The following is a 19,614-nucleotide window of genomic DNA, read 5'->3' on the forward strand; positions in this document are numbered from 1 at the left end:
AAACCTTTAGCTACAGTGAATAGTTCCATTGAAGACAACAGAACTACTTATGGAGTAAGATACTAAATATGAGTAAGGATATCAAAATCTGGCTTCAAGTAGGTCTCAAGGACCTTGTAATGGCCTTATGAATCGGGATGGGTTTTACCCTCGAGTAATTTGGCAAATAATTTTGAATAATGAATAAATTTGAGAAGTATCCAAAACAGAAAGTAAAGCACAATGCAAATTCATTATTAATTATCAAACTCCACAAGAAATGGAGGAGCTGGACAACATTTGATGCTACACAAATCAATAATGGTACTAACTAGTCCAATATATAAACTGCAGTACACTAATGTACTATATGATATTTTACTTCTACATTTAAAATCTTGGCATGCCTAACAGTAACATGGATCTTTCTACAAAGAGTTCTTTTCTTTTTGCTCATTAGAACAAGTGCTGATATTGTCTTCGTTACTCATCTGCTTTTTGCTGTTTTGGGCACAAGTTTGTCTTTATGATTCAGGTTAAGGATCCAGTGAGTTAATGCTGAGAGTTTAGCACATCATAAATTTCTAACAAACAAGCACTGAAAATGGCATAAAATGGTTTCTAGCTGATCTCTTCAGGTGTCAGTAATTTCATGACCATGATCTATTCTCTAGGGAATTTTAAAGACATGTTATTGTTTCAGTTTATTATTTGTTTTTTTAGATATTTTTGTTTCTAATTAAAAAATCAGCAGACTTACTTTGGATGTATATACAGAAATTTCAAACAGCAATAACAAACCACATCCAGATTTTTCAGGCTTCTCCATAATATACATACTTTTTCCTGCCCCAGAGAACTGTTATCCAGTTCATAAGTGAATGGCACAAAAGTGACACTTTGTGGCAAGACAGAGGCATTTAATTTTCTTAATCCTATTAATTCCTGTGTGTTTTTATCATTCTTGTACTACCCATTTCTCAGGAAAGTAAAAAAGGTAATAAATTTGTTCATTCCTATTTGCACTAGACTAATACCATGGAAGATTGACAAGTGGAGTTGAAAAGTGGGGAATTAGTAAATACCTACCACCTTAAAGTGTCTCATGGGATTATTTTAAACAAAAATCTATTAAAAGATCATGATATGAAGAAAAATCAGCAATATAATAATACACAACAATCAGATTCTAATATATGGGAATTCCAATAACTTCAATGGGCTAAGGATCAGGCCCATCTTTAGTACCTGAACTTACTCTCATTGAAGTCTAGACTGACTGCTCTCCAAAAAAGTTAGTGTTGGGCCCAGACTTGAGAGATGCTGAATACTTGTAAATTCTTCTGAACAGGGACTACATTTTTGTTACAGGTGTACAGCACCTAGCACAATGGAGCCTTGATCCACAACTGGGGTCCCTGGGCACTTTGGCACAAACTACAATAATTTCCCACACTTGGAGGAGGATGCTCATCCACTCTCAGCATCAGACACCCATTCAAAGATTCCTACAGGATGAACCTTGTTGATGAATATACCAGAAAACAAATCTGTGGCTTGAGAGGGCCAGACCCTGCAAGGTCTCACTGACTTCAGAGGCAGCTAGAGGCCTTCGGTGCTTTGTCAGTTCAATCAGGACCTCCCATGATCAGACTAAATAAAATGAAACTGAACAAAATAAGACTTGCATCACTCATCTACTACACCTCTACCCCGATATAACGTGGCCTGATATAACACGAATTCTGATATAATGCAGTAAAACAGCGCTCTAGGGGGGCGGGGTTGCGCACTCCGGTGGATCAAAGCAAGTTCGATATAACACGGTTTCACCTATAACACAGTAAGAGTTTTTGGCTCCCGAGGACAGCGTTATATCAGGATAGAGGTGTATTTTATTCTGGGAAACTGTTGTGCAATTACTACTCTGTGTAATGTGCTGAGTGAACTCAAGAAAGAGGGTCAGGGACCTAGGCTAGTTGACATGAGGGAGGGGGGGTGCTGTGGAATATAAACTGGGGACAGGCCACTACTAGACAAATATAAGCTTCTCTGCCAGTAACACTCGCCTCTTGCATGCTCAGTAAAGATCTTTTCTACAACTCTGCCTGCCTGACTTATGACTAATGAAACCCTGGGCACATACAGTATTCGAACGTTTCACTCATAACATCGGTATGTTCCGAGTATCTTAATTTCAAACAATTCACATAGGATGCTACCAAATCTCCTTTCCCAAACATTATATATAATGAACTATAATCTTCTCTTTTTAAAACTTGTAACTTAAAGTCTAGTATGTTTAGTATATCATTTAATGGGTGTTTTTCCTTATTATTTAATATTCTGTGAATTATTATTTAATACTTCAGAATGACTATTAATTTAGACTTACTGATTACAGGTGCAACTGTGAGACAAATGCTCAGACACATACTCTTTATTCATGCAAATAGTTCAACTGAAGCCAAGTTCTCATATCCAACATAGGATTCAAGTGGTGCAAAAGGTTTTTGCTGGTCCTCTGCACAGGGATGAATTATACTCAAAGCGAGAGGAGAATCAGGTCCGCCATACATTTGCTTTTTTTAAAAAGGGTGATTTAAAGTGCCATACAGGATATATTCAGATAGTAATAAATCAGTCAGAAAACTTACACAGGAGATTCAATCTTGCTCTCACAAAGATCAATGAAAGTCTTGCCACTAATTCTAGTGGGAGAATGGGAGCAGAATCAGGTCCACTTTGTTGCAACCACGCCCCTATAAAGCTGAACAGAATGTACAATGTGCATTAGAGAAACTGGTAAATTAACCACCGCAGAAAAAAAGTTCATGCAAATAAAGTTAAGGGCAACAAAGACTGTCAGCATCATTGAAAAGACAGCATATTGCAAAAGTTACTGTACCATGCTAAAGTATCTGAGATACCCTGGCTATTTCCCATTCTGAGTATAGGGTGTACCTCAGAGCAGGCTGGTACCTCTTGGTAAATTATGACATTTTAAATGTGACCACTGTGCACCCAGAAAATCAAAGAAATCATTGATTAATATAATCCTGTCCCCTTTCACTCAGGCTGTTGTGTTTAGATGGTGACGGTTTAGTACATTTGAGCCTGTAAAAGTGGATCTTAGTATAATGTGGGAGTGGGTTGGGAGGCATCAATGGATTTACACTAGGCCAGAATCTGACCCATTTACTTCAATGGGATAACTCATGTGAGTATATCAATCAAGATTTGGTCCACAGAAGAAAACATAGGTGTTAAACATGGAGAGAGCTTACATTTCATGTGGCTAATAGGTACATACAAAGAAATATTAAGCCCCACATGTGCTGGATTCACTCATTGTTAATATAATGCGAACGATGAAATACATCTGCATCACTCTTTGTAATTTGTTTTAAACGTCATAGTAGCATTTCTATCATTTGAAAGATAACTGAATTAGCTATTTTTGAGTTACACTAAGAGGAATTTGGCCTAAACGCACTACTGATATGAGTAAAACAAGCAGGATTGGGTCCTGTGTTTATGCACAGCTTCTAAATATTGTTAGGTATACCTTTGTTGATGGCATATAGTTATCCCTCCCCTTTTATGTCATATGTGTTGTTATACTACATACTGTTATGCTGCAATACTTAGGCACCATGAGACAAGGTAAGGAAATTACACTAGGGAAGTCAGAATTGTCTTTTTTGTGGGTTTGTTGCCATCATGTTTTCTTTTGACTTGGAGATATTCCTTGATTATGATTTGTCATTTTATAATCCCAATAAAACATTTCACTTAGTACAATTGCTGCACCATAGTCCGATAACACATATCTCGAAATTGTTCTGCTTTGCATCATGGTTGACATAAGAAAGCCCAAGGTATCTGCTATTTTACAAGACCACATGCCTTCTTTTGGCTTGTTGTTTACTCATTACTCCTGTTACCACACCATGGCAGATTCAGGCATTGCAGCTTTCCTCACCAGCTGAGTTTCTTTAAAGCAACATTACCAAACACAAACCAAAGCTGAAGATACTCATTGTGTAAAAATTCAAACCTTATAGCACCTAAAAAGTTACATGTTCAGCTTGCCTAGGGTGACCATATTTCCCAAAGGGAAAATGGGACACCATGTGGGGCTAGCCTGAGCTCCCTTCTATCCCCCAGAACTGGCCCCAGTCACTCGCCTGAGGCACACCCCCAAACGCAGGACTGGTGTTGCTGCTCGTCTGAGCCCGGGCTACCCCTTGCCCTAGTCCTGCCTCCCCCCACCCCTCCGGCCCGCACAGCCATTTGCTCCCTTCCGCACATTCCTCTACAACCCACTTTTTTGACAAAAGTGAGCATTTGCCTCATTTGCTCTTGCCAACTTGATCAGTTGGCAAGAGCAAATGGGACAAATGTCCACTTTTGCCAAAAAAAGTTGGATGGATGGGACAGGGCTTAAAAACAGGACTGTCCTGGCCAAAACGGGACGTATGGTCACCCTAAGCTTGCCTAACCCATCGACCCGGCAACAGGGGCTGATTGTTCACCTACTGACCAAGACAGAGGAAAGCAAGTGTACAAAGGAGGTAAAGAATGTTTCTTTAACAGTCATTTGAAAGGTGACAATGCAAATTGTGAACATTTAGAACACAATCAACTCAACTAAAATACAAGTCAGCCTGATACCTCTTATTGTTCTCTATAGTTTTTTTATTTTCAGTTTAAGATGTAAAAACTTATAAGGAATATTAATTTCATGCAGCACATATCTAAGGCCAGGCACAATAAGACGCATTCATAAGACACAGATCAGGACAGCTCATCTTTACAAGTTATTGAAAGGACACTCCCAAGCAACCTGTACCAAAATGATGATATACATAAGCTAATGTACAGACTCTCAAGCCAGCACGGAAAAACAGTCACAATTAAAAGTTTCTTCACATCCTTTTTTTCAAGGCTTGCTTTATTCCCAAACACTCAAAACCAGAGCAAATCAACTCAAACTACTTGGCAACAACCATTCAAGACCTTTCCAGATCCAGCCAGCTGGGAGCGGAGGGGATACTCCCTTCCTCTAAGGTAGCCTCTTTTGTATCACCTTTCCCTTTCTGCCCAGATTGGCCGTGTGATCGACAGGAACCTATATACCTAATATGAAAAATGCTCACTCATATGGTTCAATGGTGAATTGGCCTCACAACTAGCGCTGCCCAGGAATTTTTCAACAAAATGATACTGTGGTCAGAAAATGCTTATTTGTTGAAACCAAAATTTGGTGTGTGAAAGGCTCGGTTTCAACAAAACTTTTGTTGGGAAGTGTTTTCAGGTCAAAACCAGAGAGAAAACACAACCACTGCAGCTAACAGCCTAGTGGATAGGGCACTCCCCTGGGCTGTAGGATCCTGGTTCAAGTCCCTGCTTTATCTGATGTAGAGCTATATTCTGGGGTTGTTCTCTCTCGTTTTTCATTAACAATTTTAAAAGGTCTTGGTTTCATCCTGGTGCAGAATGGTGAAAATGGCCTAACATTCACCTCAAATGGATATATGCTGTATTATCATAATCAAACATGTATTTTGCAGTAGAGCCCAGAAACTTTAATCAGGACCGGAGCCCCAGCATGCTGAGCTCTCTGTAAAAAAAATTGCAAGAAACAATCCCTCACCAAGGAGCTTCCAATGTAACACATTGTTCTACTAACATTTGGGCAAAATAATTTGGCCTCATTCAGGCTTACTGTGGATCCACTGTCAGAAAAGAAGAGGCAGATCTGTTTTCATTCCCATAGGGGACTTGGGACTTCTGAGGCTAAAGGCAGCAGACCAATTATCCCTGTCTTTTCTGCAGAGCAGAAGGTTCTTGTTCTTTACCATGTCCGGTAGTATAAGTCTCCTGCCAACATTAGTGTTTTCTTCATCCTTCACCAGTTCACTTGGTGAACAGATACAGGTACATAGTTATGCTATTAACGGCCTTGTCCAGTTTCATAGGTTACCAAACTAGGGGCTACAAACAAGCCCAGGGAGCCCCAAGTAGGCAGGGGAGGGGAGTGTGAATATCACCCTCCCTTTCTTAATAGTTAGATGAAAGAATGGCCCAGGAACTTTTTTCTGTTGTAATGTGGGGTCCCTGTTCTGAAAAGGTTGAGAACTCTGGTATGGCTGGTAGAGTAGATTAGGCATAAAACAAGCATTATTCATCCCATTTTTGGAACTTGGAACAGGTGCATGGTGACCATATTTCCAGAATAAAGTGAGACTTATGGGGATCACAAAACAGTCCAAACAGTCCATGTCGACAGTACACTTAAAGTTTCTTTAAATATTTTACATTAGGATATATTATTTAAAATTCTCTGAATTTTTATCAGGTTAATGTCACTTTATATAATCTTATTACAAGTATAGTAGTGACATCACTGAAAAGCCTTTTAAAGTGCAATTTTCTCATATCACTGAGCAACACTATGAATTAGTTTTTGCTCATCTTACCCTTTTCAACTAATGTTGATTTCACAGCGTGAGACCAGTGACATCAATCTTACTGCCTGCATTAACAAAACAAAGTCTAAATAGTGTTTCATTAGCCAGCTGTTTCTTCTAGATTATTCTATTCATCTGTTCTTCTTCTCTATGGTACTTTGAAATTTGTCACGTGATTGCTTTGAAAACTCATGCCCTGGTAAAATCTTCAGGCCAAGAAATGTATCTTACTCTGTGCTTTTATTGTGCCGAGGACCAGCGGGACCAGGTCTGATTGAAGTTTGTGGGAGCTACTGAATTACAAATGTAATGATCGTGTGACCAAGGCAAGCAGTCCTTGTTCCTCCAGCAATGAACTGAACTGAGGGTTGGACGTGTGCGGGAAGGTGACAAAAATGATGCACTGGGTTTCTTGGTGAGGGAAGCTGCAAATTTATCTATTCTAGTACAATTCAAAACAATTCAAGCACAGCAGCTTGTTCTGGCTTGCCTGACAAAACTTCCTCCAAGCATGTGGGTGGGGGCAGATACCAAAACATGAGGTGGAATGGGAAAAGGAAAAAAGCAGGTATCACATTGGCCACAGAATACTTTACATGTAAGGGCACTGCCCACCAGCAAATAATGTTAAGGGCAAGTTTAGAACCAAATTTGGCCTTCAGTTACTTCTCTGTTCACCTCCTGACTTCACCAGGTTTCATAGATGTAAAAGGTGGCATAATATTGCCCGAAGACCACAAACCATTAGATTTATTAGTAGGCCATAGCTCCCACCATTTATATTACATATTATAATAAGAGGGATTTTATAGTAAAAGTACTGTTTAAAATGCTTTCATTACATTAGGAAGATGAAGATATTCCTCTAACAAATTTCATGGTTCTTTTGCTGGTTTAGTTCCTTTATCGATGTGTCCCCGGAGACTATTCTTTTGTGCACAGTAGCTAGCTGTCCAGTAAAGCTGATCACGTCTCTCATAATACACAGTGTTCTATTTATGATGCATTTTTCCCTCTTAGTTAACCTTTGAAGTCCTCTCACAGAGACAGAATCTTTTGCTCAATGGTGTCCTGGCCAAGATGTCCAGCATTAACTTCTTTCATTTAGTCTGAGCAATGGGATACTCTTTTATAAGTACAATGGTAAGATTTTCATTGTGCTGTCACTGGCTTTTGTTTTATATTAATCTCCATGTCTTCAATTACGTCTTTAATTTGGAGAGCTAGTACTTTCTGAAAAGCACAATGGCTGGCTGCTCAGTGGACTGTCTCTCGTCAGTCCTTGATTGCCTTGTGCCTTTTATTCATCACAGCTTCAATTTAGTCTTTGTACAATGTGACCAAAGCCCAAAGGTGAACAAAAGGAGGAACATGAGACTGTTTTTGGTTAACACTTAAAAAAAATTAAAAATATGACTTTGTTCTTAGAGGTGTATTTACATTTTAAAAGATGTTACCCAGCAAAAATCATAACATTTGGAAGGGTGGTAGAGAAGAAGAGACATGTAGCCAACTAAGTTCTTTTGAAAACAGGGATTTCTTTTTTCTCATGCTGCTGGAGCTGCTGTTACTTTGTAACCATTCATCTTTCAGTCTTTTCCCTTTAAAATTTTGCTTTGCCTTTGTTAGCTGAGCAGACGGAAGTTCACTGGATGTTTTTAACTCTTCCAGTATAGTTTAAAAACATAGAGCCAGATTGTGGCTACCAGTTATATATGCAGAAGAGATGAGCAGGGGAGTCTGTCCCTCCACCCCAGGGCAACCCTCGGGAAAGACCAGCCACAGTCCCGGCCTTCGTACTCACTGTGCATAAGCATCAGGAGAATATAGCACCAGCAATACCAGAAACACAAAAGAGTGCGGGGTTATGTCCCCATTCACTTTCTTCATTGGTCAGCACTGCATCTTATTAACTGTAAGTAGTTAATGTGTTCGCTTCTGCACATGCTGAAATCACTGGTTGTGAGTTAAAAAGTCAGTGGTTTATATACTTGGGGAAGTTCAGACAATATTAGGAGAGGATAGATATGCAATACATCTTTGGGAAAGTAATTTTCCATAGATTTCCAGCAAGGTCCCAAAGTATAAATCATTCCAAAATCAACATTTGCTTATCAACACAGTTACTAGCAGTGGTGCAAGGGGATGTCATGGTAATCTAAGGTATGAAAGCTGGACAAATAGTACCAAAAATATTCTCCAGTGCGCCTTCAAATAAAAATAGAAAGAGAATCTGGGGCTACAGTATTTGCAATTGAAACCCTTCTTATTTGTTTTCTGTGATCATTCCTATGAGCAAATTGTGGAAGGGAATAAGGGTTCCCATGGCACCTGTACACAGGCTACCTGAACTTGAAGTTCAGCTGTGCAGGTTTAAGCAGGGATTCTTACTCTTCCAGAGCCAGTGTGGAGGGAAGAAGGCAGGATGGGTGGGGAGGAGGGGAAGAAGCTAGTAGTGATTTACTGAAGATAAAGACAGCAGTGAATTACTACCATCCGAAGCAGGGAGGAACTGTCACTTAATCACAACGGCTGCTTGGGTTACTTGGTGTGGCAGAATTTATGTTCTTTTCCATGCTCTGGGTAGTGCCTAATGTCAAAATATACCTCTGAGTAGTATAACTAACCAACACCCTCTTACCTCAGATAGATGTGAGCATGAACTCAGGTGAACAGTGGTACATAGATGTTAGTTAATGCTGGTGTCCTTAATAACACTACAAACTCTAGAGGCAAGAGTTGTGGGTGCTCCAATTAGTAGAGGCACAGAGGCATGTGACAGTGAGTCCATCCAGGAATTACACTCACACGCAGGGGAACATAAAATAAACATACTCTGGAGAGGGAGTAAGTGGGTAAGTTCACTACAGTTACAATAAACAGAGTTAAACAACAATGAAACAAGCCACACGCTGAAATACATTCAAAAGTGTTCGTCAAATTATTTCAAACAAAAAATTAGTAACAATCAAAGTCTATTTGCAGAGAATACGCAAACATACAAAAGAGCTAAATTCATGGAATAAGTCATGTGCTATCAATAGTTTGCCCTGCTTTGGAGGAACTATTGGCTGACTTTTGAAAACCAACCACTGTGTAACTTCTTGGATGTCCTTGAATTGTTGCTGCAAATTCTATTAGTAGTTGAAGGCTGTGCAATATGCTAGAGAAATTATCTTTCCATTGGATTTGCACAAAGATCGTAGATTTTTACATACAGCTTCAAAAACAACAATCTGGGCATCCTTAATACAATTCTATTCATTTAGATTAAATTAATTTAAAGAAGAATGCTCATATTTTGACATATTGAAAGGGTGCAACTCTATTTTATATTATTTTAAGAGAACTTTCATCTAGACACTATGTTTTTTTTCCAGAGATGAGATGTTGTTCTTTGGGTACAGCACCAAAGGCAAAGAAAAGTGGGGGAGGGTACAAAACATCTCTTCTGCACCCTTATGAGACCATTAGCCTTCTAATGGCTCCTCCATGTGCAAATACAAATTGGTTTTATAAGTCATCCAGGACGCTTGGTTGTGACTTGGTTGCTGCAAACATGGTTGAGCTGCCCATGCCACAGCTTCAAACAAACAAAAACATGGTTTGTGCAAACATCACACACCAAAACATAATTCAAAACAAAAATAACTCTACAACTTTACAAACATATTAATACAGAAACTACCCACGAGACATTTAGCCACATTACTCAGTCCAAGGAAACAAAGATTAATGTTTTCCCTGTAATTATGAAAGTCATATTAGTAATATTACTAATAATTCAGTCACACTACTTGCTCAAACTTTTGGAAATATATCAAAATCTGATATTGTTCAAGACTTTATATGAGGGCCCAGGTTGATTATATAAGAGCTGAGCACAATAGTGTTTATATATATATATATTTTTTTTTTTTGCCCAAAAAGGTCTTCCTTTACATTGAAAGCATTAAAACAATGGAGAATCAAATGAAATGTAGGAACCTGAGGATAAACAGGATTCAAGAAGGGACAGTTAATTTGAAGACAACCATTGGAATTTGGATTCTAATTGGACTATTTCTTGTGAGACTTATGTTTATGGCACACAAGAAGATAAATAAAAAGACTTTATTTCCAGTCTGAATTTATCTAGCTTCCATTTCCAGCCATTGGATCATGTTATACCTTTCTCTGCTAGATTAAAGAACCCATTAAAAATATTTGTTCCCCATGTAGGTACTTAATATAGACTGTAATCAGGTCATCCCTTAATACTCTCTTTATTAAGCTAAATAGTAGGAGAAGTTATCTCTGTATATGACACTGTGCAACCCGTACTGTAATTCTGTGTCCGGTTGTGGTGTCCACAATTGGAGAAGGATGTTGAAAAAATTGAACAAGGTTCAGAGAAGAGCCACAAGAATGCTTGAACGATTAGGAAACATGCCTTATAGACTCAAGAAGCTAAATCAATTTAGCTTAACAAAACAGAAGTCATGGCAGTGGTGGGCAACCGGCAGCCCATCAGAGTAATCCTCTGGCGGGCCGTGAGACAGTTTATTTACATTGACCGTCCGCAGGCACAGCCACCCGCAGCTCCCAGTGGCCGCGGTTCACCGTTCCCGGCCAATGAGAGTTGTGGGAAGCAGCGCAGGCCACAGGGAGATGCTGGCCACCACTTTCCGCAGCCCCCACCACTGCTTTGATATTAGCAAAGGCTCCAGCACCATCTAGCTAACACTCATCAACACAGATACTCAATAAGTATAAGACGTGTCAAGAGCAAAAGTGTTGTAAAGCACCCATGTGTGGCTTTGAACCTGTCAGAATTAATTTATGGTGGGTAAAATGCAGAGTAGTATCACAGTAATGCTGCATGTGTTCTCAAATAGATCTTAAAATATCAAAGAGTAAAGAGAACCAATGAAGAAACCAGACAGAAAAATATTTAATACAGTTACTGGCTGTGCCATCTGATGTAATTGTTAGAGAATATAACAAATGGGCATGTTCCCCAAGTTAACTGGTGAAAATGAATATCTGTGATTAAACTTGCTTAGCAAGTGACAGCGAAAAGGAAATTATTATTATTATACACAAATCATCCTTAAACACTAGAACTTAATAAATGGGCAAAAAATAAACAATGGGTAAAACTGTTTGCTAAATCAGAATGCATGCAGTGTTTCTATAGGGCTACAGTGGAGATCTTATAGAAGACTTAATTATGTTTTTGAAATGCTACCATTTCATTATTGCCCAGTGGTGGTATTATAAGAAAACAGCCACTATTGTGTGTGAAGGGATAGTGTGTATACATATGTTTTTATATATCCCCAAATAAAATCCTTCCACTTCGAATATATCGCCAACCACAGTTCACCCACCTAAGTCTTCTACATCACACCCAAACACAACCATAACTCCAACCCCATACTCTTCAGTGTAAAAAGAAAATATTTTAGACTTTATCAGTACATATGTAGCTATAATTTATATAATCCAGCTGTGACGGGAGTTAAGGCTGTGTATTTTAGTGTGAACGGATTACATGTTGACTGGTTACAGGTTGGCTGTGCAAGGGGGTCAGGGGGTCTAGGGGAGCATATTTGTATGGTGTGATGTCTGATTGTTAAGGCGTGTCAATTAAGGTTGGCTTACATGATGATTTTCTTGATTTTTTTTAATTGATTGTGTTGGGGAATATGATCTTGAGCAGCCTTAATAAACAAAATCATTTTGGGGGAGGGGAATATATACTGCTGCTGTCATTATCTGCATAGAATAAAAACTTCAGATTTTGCTGATTCTGAGGGCTTATTAATATCAGTTGGACACAACAAGAGCAGGGAGGCCTCTGGAACCCTTCAGGGGTGGCTCCTAGATTGACAGGAGGATGAAAGGGAAAGTTCTGTGCAGTTGAATAGCAGGAGATTAGTCCAGGATGCTGAGGTGCTCTCATACAGGGTCTTGCTCTTGGGCAGGCCTGGCGGTCAAGTTTTTCAGGGCCCTGAGTGATGTTATTCATGAAGAACAATCTCCCAGTCTTTCGTCACAAATCTCCTTTCCTCTGCTTGTTCTTCTAGTCCTGGGTCCAGTGCGCATTGAAGTCAATGAGAGTTTTTCCATTTATTTCCAAGGTGAAGTGTATAGGAATTGGGCAATCGCCCTTAAAATAGTTTGAGAGTTCTCTAGTGGTGCTCACTGTGTTCCGTGTTTTAGAAGCTGACTGAAACCAGTCAGAGCTAGGCCTGGTGTGCTTGTGAATATTTAGTAAATCCCGTTATTTGGGTCCCCACTGTGACTATGGGGTTTTGTAGTATTGTAGGGCATTGAATCAAGTTCTTGACCCTATAACCCATAGTCAGTAGGGTTGTTTGGCATCTCTCCTCTCATCTTGACTCTCAAATGACAGCAGACTTCTAACTATCTTAGTAGCTGAGCATGCAGCTAGAACCCAATGTTCCCAGGCAATGGGGTACACAGAGAAAGGGGCAGAAGTTTCAAAACTCCCAAATTACCCCAATTTCATAGATTCCTAGATTATAAATCCAGAAGGGACCATTATGATCATCTAGTCTGACCTTCTGTGTAACACAGGCTATAGAACTTACCTGAATTCATTCCTCTTTGAACATGAGCATGTCTTTTAGAAAAATAATCTTAATTTAAAAGTTGCCAGTGGTGGAGAATCCACCACAACCCTTGAAAAGTTGTCCCAATAATTAATTACTCTCACCATTAAAAAATTTCCAGTCTGAATTTGTCTAGCTTCAACTTCCAGCCATTGAACCATGTTATACCTTTCTCAGCTAGGGGGAAGAGCCCAATATCAATATTTGTAGGTATTTATCAAGTCACCCCATAACTCAGTGGTAGGCAACCTGCAGCCCATCAGGGTAATCCGCTGACCGTGTGCAGGCGCGGCCGCCCGCAGCTCCCAGTGGCTGCAATTCACTGTTCCTGGCCAATGGGAGCTGCAGGAAGTGGCGACCAGCACGTCCCTGCATCCTGCACCGCTTCCCGCAGCTCTCATTGGCCGGGAACAGTGAACCGCGGCCACTGGGAGCTGCAGGTGGCCGTGCCTGCAGATGGTCAATGCAAACAAACTGTCTTGCGGCCTGCCAGCGGATTACCCTGACGGGCTGCGTACGGCCTGCTGGCTGCAGATTGCCCACCACTGTGCTACTGTATCAATGTGATTGTTTGGCGTGCAGCTCCTATTGTTGATTAGAACTTATTTGTTCCAATTGCCCAAGCCTCATTAGTGAATGAAACAGACTGGCATGGCTGTTATGCTGACCCACTCTTAGCAAGTGTTAGAACCCTGCATAAGGCTGGTAACTGAGGGCTTGTCTACATGGCAAATTATGTGCAGCAATTGGCGAACAGATCTACAGCACACCAATGTGCTGTGCACTCAGTGGCAGTGTGGACCCTGCTATTGCACACTGAAAGCTCCATAGTGTGCTTTGGTATACAGGAGCAGTGCCAGGGTTTTTGGCGCCCTAGGCAGGGGTCCTTCCACTCTCCCGGTTGGCGGCGGCAATTCTGCGGCAGGGGGGTCCTTCCGCGCTCCCGGTCTTCGGGGCACTTCGGCAGCAGATCCCGTAGCGAGTGAAGGACCCACCACAGAATTGCCACCGAAGACCTGGCGCGCGAAAGGATCCCCCACCGCCGAATTGCCGCCCCCCCCCGAAATCCTTGCGCCCTAGGTTGCCTAAATGGAAGCACCGGCCCTGTTGGTATACTGCAGTTTGAAACAGTAGGAGATCAAAGCACATTATGAACGTTTAGTGCACAGCATCAGTGTCCATCTCACAACTTAGTGCACAGCTCATCTAGAGCACCATAGATTTACACCATGACTTGCCTTTCACTAAGTGGGTGCATAGGCACGCCCACATTGTGGTAAGTGCATTACCCCAGCCTAGATATAATGGAGGTGGAAGTGGCTGTCCAGCTTGAGGGCACTAGAGTAGAAGAGGTCCTGTTGGGGAACCCTACAGATAAGATTTTAGATGAAGTTGATGTTGCGTTATTGTTCATGGGCTACCAATTAAGCCAAAGAGGATTTTGGACATTCAGAGACAGTGTGCTTCAAGTATTTGTTGAGAATCATGTGCCATATTCACTAAGTTCTAATGTAAATGTAAATAATTATTGATTATTAGGAAAAGCACACCACCAAAAATATTTACCTGATAAGAGAATTGCTGGCATAGGGAGGAAGGGGAGAGGGGGAGAAAGAGGTAGTTGAGCACAATAATAATGTTGGGCTGACCTGTATTTTTAAAAAGGTACTCCTCTGTTTTGAGGGCAGTGCAGTCTCCCTACCCCAGCAGGACCTCCTGAAGGCACTGTGCTTCGGCTAGCTCACAAGCATGTACGAAAATACACTGACCTGCTAACTCCATGACCAGTCAGACCCTCTCTCTTTGCAGGTCAATGAAGGAGCTGCCAACAATCTAGCCCTTGCTCTTGCAATGTTTATACAATCGCTAATAAGAATTTTAGAGAAAAAAATAGTATAAATTATAAAGCAAAACTATGTAAATACATTAAAAATGAACCTAATGTATTTACTAGTATTTTGTACATTATTATTTGAACCATTAATAAGGACAATATCAGAAAAGGCTATCTCTGTACTACACCCATGTAGAAACTGGTAGCAATTATTTTAAGTCCAACTTGTCTTTAATTTTAATCTTGTGTGTGCAGAAAGAGCAAAGGTACCTTACAAAGGTACATTTTAATAACATAAGAAATGTTTCATGATTGATCATTATACATATCATATTCCAGTATGAGATCATACATAATGCCAGCATGAGAGAACCTATAATAGCAATATGAGGGCATTGCTCAGGGGTTTAGTGTATAGAAGGCATAAATCTAACAAAAAAATCAGGGACAAAAAGGCCACAATTAGGAGCACCTTTTGAAATGAAGGAATAAAAACTCTGAAAGTGGTATGTTAAAGTACCTCTGAATGTGTTTTAAACTTTTATATCATTGCTCAGGTCCCAGTTTTTAATGAGACACACCACAGATGAAAAAAGGGACAGAAATCATTTTGAATGAACAATCAGGGGAGTGCTTGAAAAATCAGGAACACTTGAGAGGCTTTATGGAAAAAGCATTTAACTCAACTGTGCCACAAAGGTTCAAAACAGGCTTTCACATGCAATTTAACTGTTGAAATGACAGTAATTTTTGTCTCTATCGTACACAAAATTTCTGAGCAAATAAAATAACGTTCTTGAGCTAAAACTGCAGTTTAACCAAAATACGTATACAGATGACCCAGAAATAGTATCTATTGTACATTTGCCTTCAAAATTTATTTAGTGGTCACCATTAAAAAGAGCAGCTTTGCCCTTTGCTACTGTAGGTGAGGTACTGCATGAATTCACTATAATTTGAGATAACTGTAGTATCTGTTTCGTTTCAGTTCAGCATTAATATGTGTCTGCTTGAGCTGCTGAAATGATTCATAGGAGTGATGGGCTGAGATCCTTGGCTAGTCTACATCTCCCATGATGCACTGTGGTGGTTCAGCCAAAGAGGAGGCCATGGTGCAGCATGAGATGTAGTCCATTCAAGGAGCCTGCCCTGTAGGGAAGAATGGGGCCATGAGGCACCCAAACTACAACTCCATTGAGACACCATGTCAGCTCAGGAGAAGACAGTTCAATATTGATGCAAGCTGAAAACAAATATTCCAATTTAGTTCAATGAACCAAAATATTCTGTTTTGATCCAGGAATTTTAAAATGTTTCATGTCTCAACTGAAATCTTTTTAAACTTTCCATACCAAAAAAAAATGGAAATATTTCTTTTCTTTTTTTGTCCTGTTTAAGGATTAAAGTAAATTTTGAAATATTAGATTTTCCAGTAGTACTGAAATTCTGATTTTTGACCATCTCTGAATTTTGTTTTACTGTCCCTATTTTATAATATGTGAATTACGCAATCCCCAGAAATATGTAACGTTCCTTGGACTCTAGCCACGCTTCCCCTGATTTTAGTGGGAATACAATCAGACCCACAGTCAAGCAACACGAACAGAGGTGACCCAATATTCATTGCCTTTTTTTGTGCTAAAGTTGCAGCTCTTCACTACGTGTTACAATGACAACCTTTCAGTTTCCCATGTCACAAACCTTTGTTTAGTCTATGACATACTGCTTAGAACTCTGTATCGGGCCAGACAATATACTATGTCACCACTGAAACCTAGAACACAACAGTGTATCATATCATCAGACTAAAAGGCAGATTTCATGTCATTAAATTGAAACAGCCCTCACATTTGTTTATAAGCAGTTTCCATTTTGTTGTGTTTACACATACAATATGTTCTGAACCCCATAAGTAAACTATGGGATATTAACAAGAAATAATAATTAAAACATCAAGCTCAAATTAAAACACTATAGATCAGTATAATCCACTCATAGGATTCTGGCTCCAAAATCATCCAGGGAGTGTCACAAAACCCCCACAATATCCCTGAATGCTGGATTTTCCATTTGGATCCCAGATTCATCTGAACAATGTGTGAAACCTCATGTAGCAAAGGTTTTCCCTATTTATAGTTTAGATGAGGAAGCCCAAGAGAGTGAAAGCTTTTATGTTGATAGATGTACATTTGCACACACCTTTCTTCTCCTCCCACTCTACCTTACCCGGGAGCAGGTAGCTCAATGCTACTCTGCTTCCCCAACATGATCTGCCTGGTTTGTAGCTCTGAACAGTGAAATTTTAAAGCCACACTCATTGTTTTATCTGAAAAATGTGTTTGAGTGGAGTGTAGGCTACTGTGCTATTTTATATGCACTTTTTGGTACGTTTTCAACCAAATTGTCCCTCTTGCCACATTGTTTCTTCCAGAAGAGAAGCACATTGACTCCATTACGTAAAACAGACATCCAATAAATACAAAAGAGATCACAGAAGAGAGTAGCTCTTCCAGAAAGATGCAAGATCATATCAATTCCCTAATGAAATCATCATCAGGAGAAAAACAAAACCCAGTATCACATTTCATTGTAATACTTATGACAGTTTATAACATGGTAAAAAAAAACTTTTCAATATTTCAGTGAATAAGAATTTAAGCAGTGATGCGGCAGGATTTTAAGGTAAGAACAATAAACCTATTCATGTAGGGGCAGATTTTCAAGTGTCCTGCATCCAGCAGCTCCCATTGTGACACATATGGTCACTTACCCATAGTGCTAAGCTCTTTTAAAAATCTGGCCTCAATTGTGCTACTGAACCCTTCTGAAAATTTCTACTATAGACCTTCATATTCCATCCTTGACCTTTGCATAGCTCTGTTGGCATTAATATAACCTTAGGGATTCAAGGTTGAAAATCCCTTTAGGAATTTATGCTACAAATTCCAATGGTAATGACCAGTTTTTTTTCTGCTACCATTTAGGTCTTAAAGAATATGAAATATGAATAAGCATAAATACAAATAAAAAGATTTAAACTAGGTTAAAGGAACATTGTCGAACATAACAATCCATGTATTAAAGTTCTTCCCTTATCTTGCACTACTGCTAAAACATTGTTGGCCCTAAGAAATTACATCATTAACATTTCAGAAAAAAAGCCTGATATATATATATATTGATTTTTCTCCTATACATTGATCTGTGTACATTGCGTGTGGTGGATTGGCTGGTCGCAGTCATGTTCCAACCCTCTCTTGTCACCCTATTGCCAGAAAACCTGAGGCAGATGTGACATTGACAACTGCAGAAAGCAATGGCTCCTCTGCTTCTGGCATTTCAAATCCACTCTAACTTGTCACATAGAGATCTAATGTGGTTTCTTTGCCAAATCAATATCTCTGGAACACTTGCTCCTCTCTGAGGTCTAAAAATGAATGCATAAACCTATACACTCTTTTAGAGGGATAATTCCTTCCATGTTGCCTTTTTAGCAAAAGAAGCCACCCCAGCATTATTTAAAAGCAGATGAGAAAAATAAATCACTAGCAAACATTCTCATGTTTTTATCCTGTTGAAAATTGATTGATTTCCTACCTGTGCTCTTTAAACAGTCTACATTTATCAGTATTTAAATGAGACATCATTTTGGTTTCCAACATAGTACAACAAAGAAATGTAACACAAAGTAACTTAACAAAACACATCAAGAGACTGCAAGGCGTATGTGCTGTGGCTGTGATGCTCAATCTGCATTTACTGCTCTATATTTTGCAGACGCCTCTAAGCTAGCAGTTCCCACTTTTTCACTGTCTACATGAACTGTTTAGTTCAATTAATCTCTAGGTAGGTTTGATCAGTTATTAGACCTTGAAAAACATAAGACTCACTCACTGACAAAGCTACACTGAAAGTAGACAAGTGAAAGTTAGAAAAAAAGAGATGTAATGCACTACACATCTACTTGCAGCTATTCAATGTCTTACATGAATAGGCCCTTCTGGTGCACACTGAAGGTTCCTTAGTATTCTTTAATGCTGTACTGTTTCAAACAGCACTATGTGAAAGCACACCAGCAGGGTCCTCTATATAGAACAATTTATGGATAGCACATTAGCGTTCTTTAGAAATCACACCTCCACAAGGTGCACTATGTAGGCAAGCTCTTATGTAAGCTGTTCCCAGGAGTATTACCTCTGGAAAGCAGTTCTTCCTGGAATGATTTTACAGTGTCAGATTATTTTTTTTTGGTGCTTTAATGTTACAAATAGAAGTGCTGTCCTACCTTCTGAATGTTGTACATCCAAAATGACATTACATTCAAGGGACAGGGTATCAAGGTCATCCTTCAACATTTGTGCCGCACAAGTGGCACAATCCTCCACTCACAGGCTGGCATGCACAGTCATACACACATCTGGATAAACAGGATTCTGCTAACTCAGGGGGGAAAGTAGCTAGAATGTAGTGATGTAAATTAAGACACTGGTAATCCAGAGTTCTAGGAATAGGAATGTTCCTAAAACTGAAGAGCTTGAAAGCTTTGCCTAGCTTTTGTAATGAAATGGTGGAGACAAATGGACAGAAGCAGAACTCTGAAATATACACACCTGCAATGGATAGAGGAGTATGTCTAATATGTTTGGATGTAGCGGAGGCAAGCATATTATATAGGGACTAAAGATGAGACATTCTGGGTATGTCT

This window comes from Malaclemys terrapin, chromosome 14 (genome assembly GCF_027887155.1).
Source record: "Malaclemys terrapin pileata isolate rMalTer1 chromosome 14, rMalTer1.hap1, whole genome shotgun sequence".
Taxonomy (NCBI): Eukaryota; Metazoa; Chordata; order Testudines; family Emydidae; genus Malaclemys; species Malaclemys terrapin.